Below are 15,646 nucleotides of genomic sequence, written 5' to 3' on the forward strand. Positions count from 1 at the left end.
CCGCAGGGAAAGCGCCGCGCGTCACGCCGGCACGTCCGCGCCGGCATCCCCGGCCAAATCTTCACCGGGCCGTCTCCTCCATGCTCCCCGCGACTTGCCGCCCGCGTCATTATAAAGCCCGACGCCTCCTCTCTCATTTCCCCCTTTCCTCTTCGTCGATTACGCGCCCACGCTGCCCTAATTTCTCGCCACTGCCGCTGCATTCGCGCTCGTCGCCGACACATCCGTGAGTCAAGCTTGCCACCGTTTGCCTTCCCCCTCTCCTCTCTTCCTTGTGGTCAATCTGACGCGCTCCGCTTCGATTCTGGTGCACCGCAGCTCGCCGTCGTCATTCGACCGAAGCTCGCCGCCGCCCGCCGCCTTCGTGTCGTCCTAGGCGTCCCCGCCGGTGTCGCCGAAGCAAACCAACGCAACCCGCGTCTCCGCCTCGTCTAGCCGCGTCTTCCCCGACCCGAGACCTCGCCGGAAACGGCCGCCGTCGCGTCCCTGAGCTCGCCGGAACCCCGCCGGAACCCTAGCGCCGCCGCGGTAATCCCATGCTCCATCTCGTCCGTCCGATCTCGTTCAACGGTCAAGATTAGATCATTTTAATCCCGAACCAGTACGCGATCTCGGCCGCCTGATCATTTTTAAGTTAGATCCAACGGACGTGTTTTATTCTATTCCGAACCGGTATCATCCAATAGGATCACGCCACGTGTCCCTGTTAAAAATGAAAACATAAATCCCGGTTTAAGTTAAATGGCAGTTTTGCAAAAAAAAACCCTAGAACTTCAAATGCTTGTATCTTTTAAACCCTTTGCTCAATTTGATAAATTTTACCTTTCTGGAAAGCTCTTGAGCTGTAGAATCTTTTGGCATAGTTTAAATTTAAATTTGACTAATTTAACCATAGTCAAATTACAGAAAGGCTTTTAATGCCATTTAAATCATATCTTTTTATTTAGAAATCTTTTTTAATTGAAACCAATCCCGAAAATTTGTTTTATTGTCCTCTATCCATTAGGAAAGAGATATAATTTTTTTTGAATTAAATTAATTGGCTGATGCCAATAAAACCTTGTTTTAGGGTTTTAATCCCTTGATTTTGTATCTTGCTTTTAACCTAGCATACAAAAATCTTAAGGGCAAATCCTTTGGACCAAAAATATAATCTGGTTTTATTTCAAATAAAATCAACCCAATCATGTCACATGATATGCATTGCATCATGGCATGTATTTCTTTTTGCTTGTATTTTATGTTTATGTATGCATTGTTTGTTTCGTTTAGTTTTCTCGAAGAGCGAACTGTGTGATTGCGAAGAGTGCTTGAATTCCAACTGTTATCAAGGCAAGTTCACTTTGATCATTATCCTATTATTATTGTTTTTAAAATACTTATGCATTAGTGTTGCTTGTAGAATGCATTGATAGGATTATTACTCGTACTTATGCTAGCTATAATTTGACCTACTAGCGATAGGGTTACCTTTGCCATGAATCCTCCACCAATAGCCATCGTGATTAGATATTGCTTAGCCATGCTATGTTAGTATACGTGGGAGGGAATCTCAATCACTGTGAAACTGATTATGTGGAGTAAATTAGAAACTTGGCAAAACAACCCTAATGAACCATCCTGGGTGGACGGGTTTGAGGTCGAGTCCCCGTGGATTCGGGGGCGGATCGTCCATGGACGTCTCCCCGTGGATTCGGGGAGCCCTTGCGTCGCAAATGTGGAATGCCACCCGGGGTATCCAGAGACTGGACTAATTTTCCTGTTTAGTAACTTCCAGTACAACCTCATGGTAATAAAGGCTCTGCCAGGATGGATGTAAGAAATATGAACCCGGATACGAAGATGACATCGGTATGTAGCCGTGTAGGTGGGAGCGCGTCCCTCAGGTGGTCTGGGGATTATGTTCTGAAAATTCCTGTAATCGATGCCGTTGCTACTATACCCTGAGGACAGCAAGGGATCAACACGTCGGTTTCTTGTGGGTAAAGTGTACCACCTCTCGAGAGTGTCAAACTAAGTACTTAGCCGTGTCCCCGGTTACGGACAATTCTGAGCAACTAGATTTGGGGGCTGTAAGGAAAGTCTCACTCATTCCAATTTCTAAATAAAATGAATGGTTTGAACTTGGGTTAGGAGCATTGATGTGTCTACTCAATGTCCTTAGATTAATAGGAGCATCAGTGTTTCTACCGGTGTCCATTAGTTGTCAGTATTGTAACATTCAATTGTAGTAGGATAAATTATGTTTTGCTACCACGCCAAAAAGCCTGAACTCCACCATGCCTCAATTGCATGTGCTCGTTAGGATTGTTATAACTTCCGGGTGAACTTGCCAATACATTCAATGTATTGACCACGTAGTGGCAGCAATTAATAATGCAGGTGAATTTGACGAAGAGTGAGGTTCGTCGATGTTCTTTGGGTCATATGCTTACATTCCAACATGCTCTTTCCTTTGGGAGTAGTTGTGGCCCATTTGCTCCACCTTTTTCCGCTGCCGTTTGTGAAACAATATTTTGTTATCTTGAAACTCTATTTGTTATGCTGACCTAAGGGGTTATGCTAGTTTGTAAGTACAATTAAGTTTTGGATGATCCGATGTAATAAAGTACTTTGACCTTTGTATCTTGATATTACATCTTGGAACTCTGTGTGCTAGTGAGTCAATCCTGGGACTAGCACATTAAGCACAGAGATTGAACCCTGTACGGGGGCGGTCGCTTCACTCCTCCTCACTCGGCACTCCCTCTTGAGGCTCCATCTCCTGATCCTGTGGCGGAGGTGGGGTCTGAACAGGCGCCGGTGTCGTAGCTGGCGCGGCTGCGGGTGCGGCCGCGGCAGCGGCTGCGATGAACTCCTGGAACTGCTCACACTAGTAGCGGGTCTGGTCCCTCTCATACTGCAGCTGCTCTATGGCGCCTCCCATGTTGAGGACAGTGTTCTCCAACACAGTCTTGTCCTCCTGCAGCTGGGCATTCTCCCCCAGTAGTTTGCCGGCCCGCTCCTCGGCTAGGTTGGCCCTGGTCATCTCGTGCTCGAGGCAAGACTCTAAGTCCACTGTGTTTGCCTCCATGTTTCGAAGTGGGTCGTCACCGGGGTTGCATCCTCATCATTGGTTGTTGCCACTGCCGAGCATGCATGGTTCCGCCTTCCAAAGAGGAGGAAGGGGGAGTCCTCGAGGAACTCGTGCCGATAGTCCTGGCACACCTGCGCGAAAGCGCACTGCATGGCGAACTGAAGGCCCTGCTCGAAGCTGGGGTAGCGGGCGATGAAGGTGATATCCGGCGTCGCTGGGGCGATCTCACGCCCGCGGACCTTCGCCTCAATCTCCCACCGTGGCTACCATCCTTCTGGCACGGCGGGCTCGACTCGGCCCCTGAACCGGGGAGGTGGCAGGTCGAGGAATGCACATAGTGCCGCCAAAGGGGCACTGAAGAACTGCTCGTCGTCGGTGGAGGGGTAGTAGACGCGGGTGAACGGCGGCACGTTGCCAAAGGGTGGTGGTGGTCTTTCCATCTATAGAAAACAAAGAAGGAAAGGTAGGGAAGTATGAGTGACATGATCAAAAGGTCGAATGCATGTAAAGTAAAAGAAAGATAGTAGCGTGGATAAAGTGATAAAAATTATAATTAATGGTGGGATTGTAGATATAAAATTGGATGCATAATATGTGTATAACATGACAACATTATTATAGTGGTGGATGGCAAAATAAAAGAAAATATGCATCTGTGGTACAATGGCATAGTATTTGGTGTATATGTAAAGTGAATCAACAAACGTGTCATGCATATGTAAGATGTAAATGCAATGATTTAGGTGAGTAGGGATAAGGAATAAAGTATATATATAGATCAGATAGGATAAGAAATAGTCCTAAGGTTTGGTCTTATGGTTTGGTTTTATCCTATTCCAAGCTAGGGTCACATTCCTACAGGCAACACATTGCTCTGATACCATCTGAAGCGACCGCCCCCCTACAGGGTTCGATCTCTGTGCTTAATGTGCTAGTCCCTGGATCGACTCACTAGCACACATAGTTTCAAGATGTAATACCAAGATACAAAGGTCAAAGTACTTTATTACATCGCATCATGCAGAATTTAATTGTACTTACAAACTTGCATGACCCCTCGGGTCAGCATAACCAAATACTTTTTCAACATATCAAAAACTTGCAGCGGAAAGGTAGAGCAAAATGGGCCACAACTACTCCCAAAGGAGAGAGCATGTTGGAATGTAAGCACATGACTCAAAGAACATCGACGAACCTCACTCTTCGTTAGATTCACCTGCATTATTAATTGTAGCCACTACGTGGTCAATACATTAAATGTATTGGCAAGTTCACCAAAGGTTATAAAAGGACCTACCAAGTACATGAAGATTTTGGCTAAGTGGGGTTGGCTATTTGCATAAAGGCATCATTGTTTCATCCTATCATTTTTAACCAAATAGTTTTATTTCTATTGGACATGGGGTAGACACACCGATGCTCCAATTAACCTAGAGCACATTGAGTAGACACATCAATGCTCCTACCCAGTTCAATCCATTCATTTTATTATGAAATTGGAATGAGCGAGACCTTCCTTACAGCCCCCAAATCTAGTTGCTCATAATTGTCCGTAACTGGGGACATGGCTAAGTACTTAGTTTCGCACTCTCGAGAGATGGTACACTTTACCCACAAAAAATCGACGTGTTAATCCCTTGCTGTCCACAGGGTAGAGTAGCAACGGCATCAACTACAGAAATTTTCAGAAAATAATCCCCCAGACCACCTGAGGGACGCGCCCCCACCTACACTGCTACATACCGATGTCACCTCAGATCCGGGTTCATATTTCTTACATCCATCCTGGCAAAGCCCATAATACCATGTGGTTGTATTGGAAGCTACTAAAAAGGAAACTAGTCCAGTCTCTGGTTACCCCGGGTGGCATCCCACATTTGCGACGCAGGCGCTCCCATAGAAATGGTGAGACGACTCATAGAAATGGACCCATAGAAATGGACCTGACATCGCATACATCTCAAATACTCAAAGCACCCACCTAGGACGGTTCATTAAATTACTTGTTTTGCCATACACTAGAAAAACCATACTTTAATACAATAACATCACATTTTAATAATACCAACCCTCGTATACTAACATAGCATTTACTACTACGTTGGCAATTGGTGGTGAGGACATGGCAAGAGTATCCTATACTACTAGGAGAAATCTTAGCTAGCCTAGATACAATAATAATCCTAACAATGCAACTAATAAAATGTAGTGCATAATAAAATAATCAGATGATGGTCAAAGTAAACTTGCCTTGATAGCAGCTGGAATTCAAGCACTCTTCGCAATCACACAGTTCGCTCTTCCGAGAAAACTAAATGAAACGAACAATGCATACATAAACATACATACAAGCAAAAAGAAATATATGGCATGATGCAATACATATCATGTGACATGATTGGGTTGATTTTTATTTGAAATAAAATCAGATTATATTTTTGGTCCAAAGCATTTGCCATTCAGATTTTGTATGCTAGGTTAATTGCAGTAGACAAAACAAGGGATTAAAACCCTAGGTTATTGGAATCAGCCAACTAATTTAAATCAAAAAAATTATAATCTGTCCCAATGGACAGAGGACAATAAAACAAAATTTTGGGCACTGGTTTCAAATAAAAAGGATTTCTAAAATAAAAGATATGATTTAACTGGCATTAAAGGACTTTCTCTAAATTGGCTGTGGTTAAGTTATTCAAATTTGAATTTAAACTATGCTAAAATATTCTACAGGTCAAGAGCTTTCCAGAAAGGTAAAATTTGTCAAATTTGGCCAACGGGTTTAAAAGTTATGAGCATTTGAAGTTTTAGGGGCTTTTCTGCAAAACTACCATTTAATTAAACCGGGGATTAACTTTTAATTTTTAATCCGGGCCATGTGGCAGCTTCCTATTGGTCGGTACCGGTTCAGGACGGGATATAACGTGAGCCGTTAGATCTAACTTAAAATAACACGTGCGGCCGAGATCTAAGCGTACCTGTTCGATTTAAATGTTTTAATCTTGACCGTTGATCAAGGTCCGACGGTCGGGGTGGATCGGGCTCACCTCCGGCGGCCTAGGGTTCCGATGAGGTCCTCGGCGGTGTCGGGGAGCGGCGGCGGCGGCGTTCCGGTGAGGCTGGAGGCTCGGGGAAGGGCGCGGGCAACGCGGCTTGGGCTGGCGAAGACGATGGCGGCGGTGGCGTCCCTCGGGGTCGTCGGAGTCGACGCCTAGGACGACTTGAATGCGGCGGTGGGCGATGGAGCTTCGGGTCCGGGTCATCGGGGCGCTGCGGTGAACCAAGCACGAGAAGAACCACGTCAGGAGGCGTGCGAAGGCGAGGGGAGAACAAGAAAGCAAGCGGTGACGAAGATGAACCTTTCTGTCGCCGGCGGTGACCGAGAAACGCGGTGGCGTCCGCTTTGCTCCAGCGAGAAATTTCGCAGGGTGGGCGCGTGGATTCGGGGGAGCAAGACAGGGAAAAAGAAGGGGAGACCTCGGGCTTTATACTGACGCGCGCAGCAGGTTTCGGGAAACACGAGATTGACGGGGCGGGCGTCACGGCGGCAACGGCGCGCGCGGATTCGGCGTTGAGGCTGGCGGTGCTTTCCTTCTGGGGAAGAAGCAACTGACAGGTGGGGCCCACCTGTCAGCGGCTGCAGCGCGCGCGCGAGGCAGCGGGCTGCTGCGGGGCTACGGCGCGCGGCAGGTAAGTGGGCCGGCCCAGTTGGGTGGGTCCGTTTCCCTTTTTTTTTTCTTTTCCTTTCTCCTTTTTCTTTTTCTGTTTATCCTTTGTAACTTTTGATTTTGAACTCCAAATTGGTCCAAATAAATTCCAGAAAATTTGTAAAATCATGTTATAATATGATTCAACTTTTGGGACCAAATTCCCTTCAAAATAAAATAGTTAAAATTATTTTTTTCCCTATAAATGCCTTTAGGGCTTTATAACTATTTGAAATAAATAGTTTTTCACCTCCAAAATAAATCTTAAAATTATGGGATAGCTCCCATATGCCATAAACCCCTTTTACAAATAAACTCTATGGGTTCTAAAATCCAAAGCTCAAATGGGTGAAAATCCAAGGTTTAAAATGAAATAAAACCTTTTTAAAGCCTTTTGAAATTCAAATTTTGATTCAAACATGCAAATGTGGCATGATGCTCATGAATGCAATGCATATGAAAGAGTTTGAATTTTTGGGATGTTACAGACACAGGCGCTCCCATATAAATGGTGAGACGACTCATAGAAATGCACCCATAAAAATGGACCTGACACCGCATAACATCTCAAAACTATCCAAAGGAGCCCACCGAGGACGGTTCATTAAATTACTTGTTTTGCCATACCCTAGGAAAACATAACTTTACTCCATAATGACAATAATATCACATTGTCATGAAACCACCCACGTATAGTAACATAACATAGCATTTGACTACCTACGATGGCAATTAGTGGTAACGACATGGCAAGGGTATCCTGTACTACTAGGAGAATCATAGATAGCATAGGTACAATAATAATCCTAACAATGCAACTAATAAAATCTAGTGCATATTAAAATAATAGGATCATGGTCAAAGTGAACTTGCCTGGATAGCAGTTGGAGTTCAAACACTCGTCACAATCGCACGGTTCGCTCTCCGAGTAAACTAAAATAAACAAGCATACACATACATAAACAAACAATTCACAACACGACAAAGAAAGTATGCTATGATGGCATGCAAGCATGTGGTTTATCTTATTCGACAAGAAAGGTTTCAGTTTCACATACTCATTAAATTAATCCTTTGGTCAAAAGGATTAAACAAATTAATTTTAAAACTACAACTTAAAAGCAAGGTTTACAAAAGGGTTTTAAAAGCCTAAAACAAGGTTTTATTAGCAACACCCAACTAATTTAATCAAAAAATTTATTTCTTTGTTCCAATGAACAGAGAACATTAAGCCAAAATTTTGGGCACTGGTTTCAATTAAGAAGGATTTTTAAAACAAAAGATATGAATTAAATGGCATTAAAATCCTTTCTGTAATTTGACTGGGTTTAGATTTGTCAAATTTATATTAAATTATGCCAAAAGATTCTATAGGCTGAGAGCTTTCCAAAAAGGCGTAGAACATCAAATTTGGCCAAATGGATTAAAAGATATGAGCATTTGAAGTTTTAGGGGTTTTTCTGCAAAACTGCCATTTAATCTAACCGGGAATTAAATTTTATTTAAAAACGGTGACACATGGCGGCTTCCTATTGGCGCGTACCGGTTCGGGTAAGTGATCTAATCCTAGCCTTAGGATTTGGATCGGATGGCTGAGGAGGGGCTGGGGCTTACCGGTGCTAGGGTTTCATCTCCGGCGAGCTTGACGGCGGCGGCGTCGCGGGAAGTGGCAGCGCGGGCGGCTCCGGTGGTCCTCGGGCTCCAGGAGAAGGTGGGGAAGGAGTGGCTTACTCCGGTGAGGCTCCTCGTGCCCACGGTTCACTTCAGGAGCGGCGGAGTTGATGCCTAGGTCAACCGGGAGACGGCGGCGGCGGCGGGGCTTGGGGTCTCCGGTGACAGGAGCTAGAGAGCACCAAACGAGAAGTGGCATGTGTCAAAACATGCACGAGGGAGAGAGGAACGAGGTAGGGTGGGTGGCATTGGCTCTTGACCTTTTGGTCGCCGGTGACGAGCTTGAGACGGAAGAGGCGGTGGCGAGAAATTACGGCAGCCTGGGGGCGCAATCGAGAGAGGTTGGAGAGGGGAAAAAGAGAGGAGGGCGCGGGCTTTATATGGACGTGCAGGGAAAGCTTTGGGAAGCACGGAGTCAGCTGCGCGGTGATGGCAGCGGCGACGTCGCGCGGGATCTGGCGGCGTGATGTCCGCGCGCTTTCCATCCGGGGAAGATGCACTTACAGGCGGGTCCCACCTGTCAGCTGCGGGCGCGCGCGCTTTTGGGCCGGGCTGCGGCCGGGCCCGGGCGCGCGAGGTAAGCGGGCCGGTTCGGCCCATTTGGCCGGGCCGGTCCGTTCGTCTCCTTTTTTTCCTTTTTCTTTTCCCTTTTTTTTTGTTTTTACTTTATAACTTTTGATTTTGAACTCCAAATCAATTCAAAGAAATCCCAGAAAATTTGTAAAATCATATTATAATATGATTCAACTTTTGGGACTAATTTACCCTCAAAATAAAATATTTAAAAATAGTTTTACTTATAAGATTGCCTTTAGGGCTTAATAAATAATAAAAAAAATAGTTTTTGTACCCAAATTTAAACACCAAAAATATGGGGTAACTTAGCAATGCAATAAACCCCTTTTATGCTCAAAACCTTATTGGTTTTAAAATCGAAAACTCAAATGGGTAAAAGGACTAAGGTTTAAAATGGAGGAAAACTCTTTTCAATGCCTTTTCGGAATTCAAAACATGATTCAAAAATGCAAATGTGGCATGATGCTCATGAATGCAATGCACATGAAAAGGTTTAAAATTTTGGGATGTTACAGCTTACCACGAGACGACATCGACTCGTGGGATGAACTCGTCCAAGCCTTCACTCGCAACTTCAGGTCCACGTACAAACGACCCGTCTCCCTCAAGCAGCTTCGAGCTTGCATTCAAAAAGAGGGAGAATCCATCCGTTCGTACATCCAGCACAGGACCAACACCAAACATGCTTCTGAGGAAGTCTCCGATGAGAGCGCCATAGACGCCTTCAAACGAGGACTCCGATGAGTCGAGCTCAAGGAGGAATTGGGTCGTGTTCGGCCCGCAACCATCAGCTACCTGATGGAAATAGCCAATCGATGGGTCGACGGTGAAGACTCAGTTCGCAAAGAACGCCACCGGTCCCCAGAGGAAGAGGGCGATCATGGTCACGATCGTAGGAGGAGGCGCAAAAAACCGAGTCTTCGAAGAGTCACATCCACCTGATTTCATCGCAGTCGCCTCTCCTTCAGATTTTGGTTCTCGGGAGAACGGGAATCGCGGTGGAGGTTTTCGAGGTGGTGATAAGTGCAAGCAACAATGGCAGAGAAAAGGGAACCAACCTACCCTCTCTCAATAGTTGGCTTCCCCTTGACCGTTTCACGTCTACAGGGATGAACAAGGCAACATCAAGCCAAGTCACCCTCTAACCGAGTGCCGGCGTTTCAAGGAGCTACAGGTTGAGTTTGCCAGGACTCAGCAGTCGGTAGCCAGCGCTGGCTTCTCGCAGCTACTTGGGTCGCATCCATACCCCATTGAAGGAGTCAACGCGCCTTTGCCGCCTCCCATACTGAAATGGAAACCTTGCCCCTGTATGGGTTTTGATGAATGATGACAACATGGTTGAGGAACTAATGAGTTACACGGAGTTTTTCAGGTTTTAGTTCCTCAGAAGAGCTGGTTTAACCAACATCAATGACCCCTAAAAATTGAAGTACATGTACTGGCTTGAAGTATGAAGAACTCAGTGAAGAACGGTAAAGAACATGAAGCGTAGCATTCTTCGTAGGTCATTCTGTAGTTTTTTTCTTCACTTGAGTATAGGAACGCCGTACTATTAAGGGGGGTTTGAAGTGTGGAGCTGGTTTAGGTGAAACCTATTCTTCATGTTCAGCTTAGACGAAAACCTTTTTATCTGTGAGTGTTTTTCGTCGGAGTGAAGAATGAAGCATTTCAGGCTTCACAGAAACTTCCGCGTGAAGTCTTCACTCTGATTTCAAATGTGTTTGAAAATCTGTCGCTTTCGTGCTTGACCACCTAATCTAACCGTTGTGAGACAAAATGATAAAGTGTGAGCTGGAGTCTCAGGGATCACTTTATCCAACATGTCACAACGCCTAGATAAGCCGTGGCCAAGGCTATATAAGACCACCCACCCCGAAGGAGTTCGGTGGTGATCTCCAGTGAGTTGTTTTGAAGAACACCTGAAAAAACCCTTAGAGCTGAACTGAGTGTGAAGAATGGGATCCCCTCTCTAGCCGAGCACTTGAAGCTTGTTACTCTTGGTGATTGGCATCACCTAGACGGCTAGGAGTCAGTGTTGAAAAGCAATCGAAGATTGTGATTTGCCATCAACCAGTCTGTGAAGGTCCGGAGATCACCTCAAGATCTACCACGAGTAACTGGGCGAGACTTAGGTCTTAGCTCAGGAGGATTGGGTGGACTTGTGTGTCCGCGAGTCTTGTCTGACTCATCCCCCTCAACGGAGACGTAGGATTGTGCCAACAATCTGAACTTTGGAAAACAAATCCCTGTGTCTTCAGTCCTGGTGATTTCGTTCCTCAACTTTTACTCTCTGTTGAAGTATAACTGATTCATTGTGTTCTATCTTCATTGTTGCTGCTATAAACTTGTTCATCTTTCTTCTTTTCGCGGCTACTATAAAATTGCTAATATAATTCCTGTTGTTGAAGTACTGTGACTGTCTTCAGTCTTCAGTCTTCATTTTTGAAGAAAGAATTAAAACTGGTCACATTCACCCCTCCTCTGTGACGTACTCGATCTTTCACTTGGTATCAGAGCAAGGCTTCCTTGTTTTGGTTTAATCACCTGAGAAAAAAGTATGTCTAAGGAAGGGAAGTTACCTATTCTTAGCAGTATCAATTATGCTTTTTGGAAAAATCGCATTAAGACTCACATCATATCTACTGACCCTTGTTCTTGGGAAGCAGTCACAAACGGCTTTGTTCCTCAGGGACCCATCTCTGGATATGATCCTATTTCTCTGAAGAAGTATCAAGCAAATGCCAAAGCTTGTGATGATCTTCTCAACTGTCAGTGACGTTGAGTTCAAAAATCAGTAACCTTGTTGATGCAAAGAAGATTTGAAATCTTCACGCTGAAGTCCATGAAGGGACAACCACTGTCAAAGATTCTAGAGTTACTTGCCTCATCAGTCAGTTTGACAGACTTATGCTTGAGCCTAATGAGACTGTTTCTTCACTCTATGACCGCATGAGCACCATTGTGAATGAGCTGAATACTCTTGATGATCACAATATCACTGACTTGATGTAAAGCGGAAGGTTTCTTCGTGCTCTTCCCATGGAGTACACCACTGTCTGTGAGTTAATCAAGCATAGGCCAGACTTCAAGGAGTTAACTCCCACCTGGGTGCTTGGAAGAATTGTGTCCTATGAGCTTGACCAAGAAGAAAAGAGGTTGATCCATGGTTCGGGATCCAGTTCGAAGAAGAACAACATTGCACTCCAGGCCAAGAAATCATCCAAGAAGATTGTCAGCTCCAGTGAAGAATCTGAAGACTCATCTTCATCTAATGAAGAATCCAACTCCAATGACGAGCTTCCTCTATTTGTGAAGAGGTTCAATAAGAAGTTTGGAAGTAAGTTTGGAAACAAACTGAAGCATCAAGGTGAATCCAACTCCTCCAAGTTTCGGAAATCGGCTCATCGGAAGAAATCTGATATGGCCAAGAGAGCTTGCTTCAACTGTGGAAAGAAAGATCACTTCATTGCTGAATGTCCCGAGAAAGCTGATGAAGACAAGGAGAAGAAAGGATTCAAGAAACACTCTCACAAGAAGAGCCATGACCGTCACAAGAAGAAGGATTGGAAAAATGACTCAGCTCACAAGAAGAAGGGGGAGTATTACTCTAGAGCACATGTTGGTGAATGGAACTCAGATTCTTCATCATCTGAAGAATCATCTGATTCTGAGTCTAAAGACGGCGTCGCCGGATTGGCCATAGCTATTACATCTGCCAGAGAGAGGACTTCACTGTTTGACTCTGCAGATTTATCTGAAGATGCCTCCGGAGACGATTGCACCTCACCATCATGCTTCATGGCACAATCCTGTAAGGTATCATCTCATACTGAAGAAGTAAATTCTAGTGATAATGATGAAACTGATAATGAAGAATCTGAACCCATGACATATGAAAGACTTCAGTTCATCGTTGAGAAGCAAGAAGACCTTCTTATCACTGAGATCAAGAAGAACACTAACATGACTAATGAACTCAAAAGACTCAAGTCTAAGTTTCGGGCCATGGAAGAGGCACATAAGGATCTGAAGAAAACTCATGCTGAGATTAGTCTTAACTATGTTTTGATCTCAATGCTAAGCTAGTCGACTTACCTCATAACGGTGATTCCTCTGAAGTATGTTCTAAATGCAATTCTTCATCAAACAACATTCCTCAAATCACTACTTCACATGCTGTGACTCAAACTGATTTCCCTGATTCACCCGATATTGCTTCTAGCTTTACTATTATCGGTGAATCTTGCACTGCTGTCACTAACCCTTCACCTAGTGATCTCTCACTGGCCGAAGAAAATGCTAAGTTGAAGAAGCAGATTGAGGCTGGTATCCTCAATTGTCACCAAGGCACTGAAACCTTGAACCAGATTCTCGGTCTTCAAATTCCTCGCCGACGCAAGGATGGTATCGGTTTTGAGAGGAAGTACAATGTTAACGGTGATGCTTGGCTCCCTGAGCAATATCCCCCTACAAAGTTTGTCCAGGGAAGAGGGAAGTATACTGAGGTTCCTCCATTCGTGGGAAACCTGAATCCCCGCAAGGATGCTTCAAAGCGTCCCAATACTTCACGTGCTTATCCGATATTCCATGTTAATGAATCTTACATTCTGTAGATGGGTAAGGATAATAAAATGAGAGCTAATTTCACTGGAACAATAATGCGTGGAGAACATGCAAAACCTCAAATTTGGGTGCCAAAATCTGTCATTACATTTTTCCGTGATGCCTTGTGTTCTTCAAGTTCTACTAACGTGCAGGAACCCATAAAGACATGGGTGCCTAAACGAGCCTAACTTTCTTCGTAGGCTTATGCATCCGGAGGAAGAGAGTGGGTCATGAACTCCGGATGTACGAATCACATGACTGGTGAGAAGAAAATGTTTAGGTCTTTAGAACTTGGTCCTCAACATCATGAGAACATCACTTTTGGTGACAATGGTAAGGGAAAGGTAATTGGTCTCGGCAAAGTTGCTATTTCTAAAGAAAATGATTTGTCTATCAATGAAGTACTTCTTGTTGAATCATTTGGATATAATATTCTATCTGTTGCTCAACTATGTGGTCATGGACTAATCGTTTGCTTCACAAGACCATATGTGTATGTTACTTCAGAAAAGGATAACTCTTTTGTCTTCAGAGGGCGAAGAAAGGGTAATCTCTATCTTGTAAATTTTGAAGACTCCTCATACTCACCTCCTACGTGTCTAGTTGCAAAATAATCACTAGGGTGGCTCTGGCATAGAAGACTCGGTCATGTGGGCATGAAGAATTTGAGAAAACTTGTCAAAGGCAACCACATCCGAGGCTTGAAGAACGTTTCTTTTGAAAAAGATCGTCTATGTAGTGCGTGCCAAGCTGGGAAGCAAATCGGAGCGTCTCATCCCGTGAAGAACGTCATGTCTACTTCAAGACCTCTCAAGCTGCTTCACATGGATCTTTTTAGTCCTACAACTTACATGAGTATAGGAGGATGTGCAAAGTGACAATGGAACAGAATTCAAGAATCTGATGATGGAAGAATTCCTCGATGAGTTCGGCATGAAGCATGAGTTCTCTGCATCTCATGTTCCTCAACAAAATGTGGTGGTGGAAAGAAAGAACCGCACGTTGATCGAAATGGCCCGGCGCTGAACGAGTACAAGACTCCTGACCGTTTCTAGGCTGAAGCCATCAACACCGCTTGCCATGCTTCAAATCGCTTGTATCTTCATCAACTTTTGAAGAAAACACCATACGAGCTCATCTCCAACCACAAGCCTGATGTGTCATACTTCAGGGTCTTCGGAAGCAAATGCTACATCCTCAACAAGAAGAATAGACGAGCTAAGTTTGATTCTAACTATGACGAAGTTTTCTTTTTGGGTTATCCCTCGAATGCACATGCTTATCGAGTCTTCAACAACACCACAAAAGTTGTTGAAATTGCTAAGGATGTGCAGTTCGATGAATCTAACGGCTCCCAGGAAGAGCAATTGCCAATGTTTGTAGATACTGAAGAAATTTCATAATATATCCAAAAGATGGCCATTGGTGATATTCGTTCAGAAGAAGTCAAGCAAAGTGAATCCAGAATCAGTAATGAAGAAGGCGCTTCACAAGCTGAAGAACCTAACCAAACCGGAACTACCACCCCAGCTGAAGAACAAACTGCTGCTTCAAATGAAGCACAACCTAGCACTGCTGGTGGTGAAGTACATCATCCGAAGATCTGCAAAAGAATCCAGAAGGATCATCCCGTCGATCAAATTCTTGGAGACATCAGAAGAGGTACTCAAACTCGCTCATGTGTTTCTAATTTTTGTGAGCACTTCTCTTTTGTGTCTTCAGTTGAGCCAAAGACGACGGATGAAGCACTATCGGATCCGGATTAGGTAATGGCTATGCATGAAGAACTGAACAATTTTAAGAGAAATCAAGTCTGGACCCTTGTGGAAAGACCAATGTAAAATGTCATCGGCACCAAGTGGGTCTTCAGAAATAAGCAAGATGAAGACGGAATCGTCGTGAGGAACAAATCACGACTTGTTGCACAGGGCTTCACTCCGGTTGAAGGTTTGGATTTTGGTGAAACCTATGCCCCCGTTGCATGTCTTGAATCCACTAGAATTCTTCTTTCATG

This window comes from Brachypodium distachyon, chromosome 3, assembly GCF_000005505.3.
Source record: "Brachypodium distachyon strain Bd21 chromosome 3, Brachypodium_distachyon_v3.0, whole genome shotgun sequence".
NCBI lineage: Eukaryota > Viridiplantae > Streptophyta > Magnoliopsida > Poales > Poaceae > Brachypodium > Brachypodium distachyon.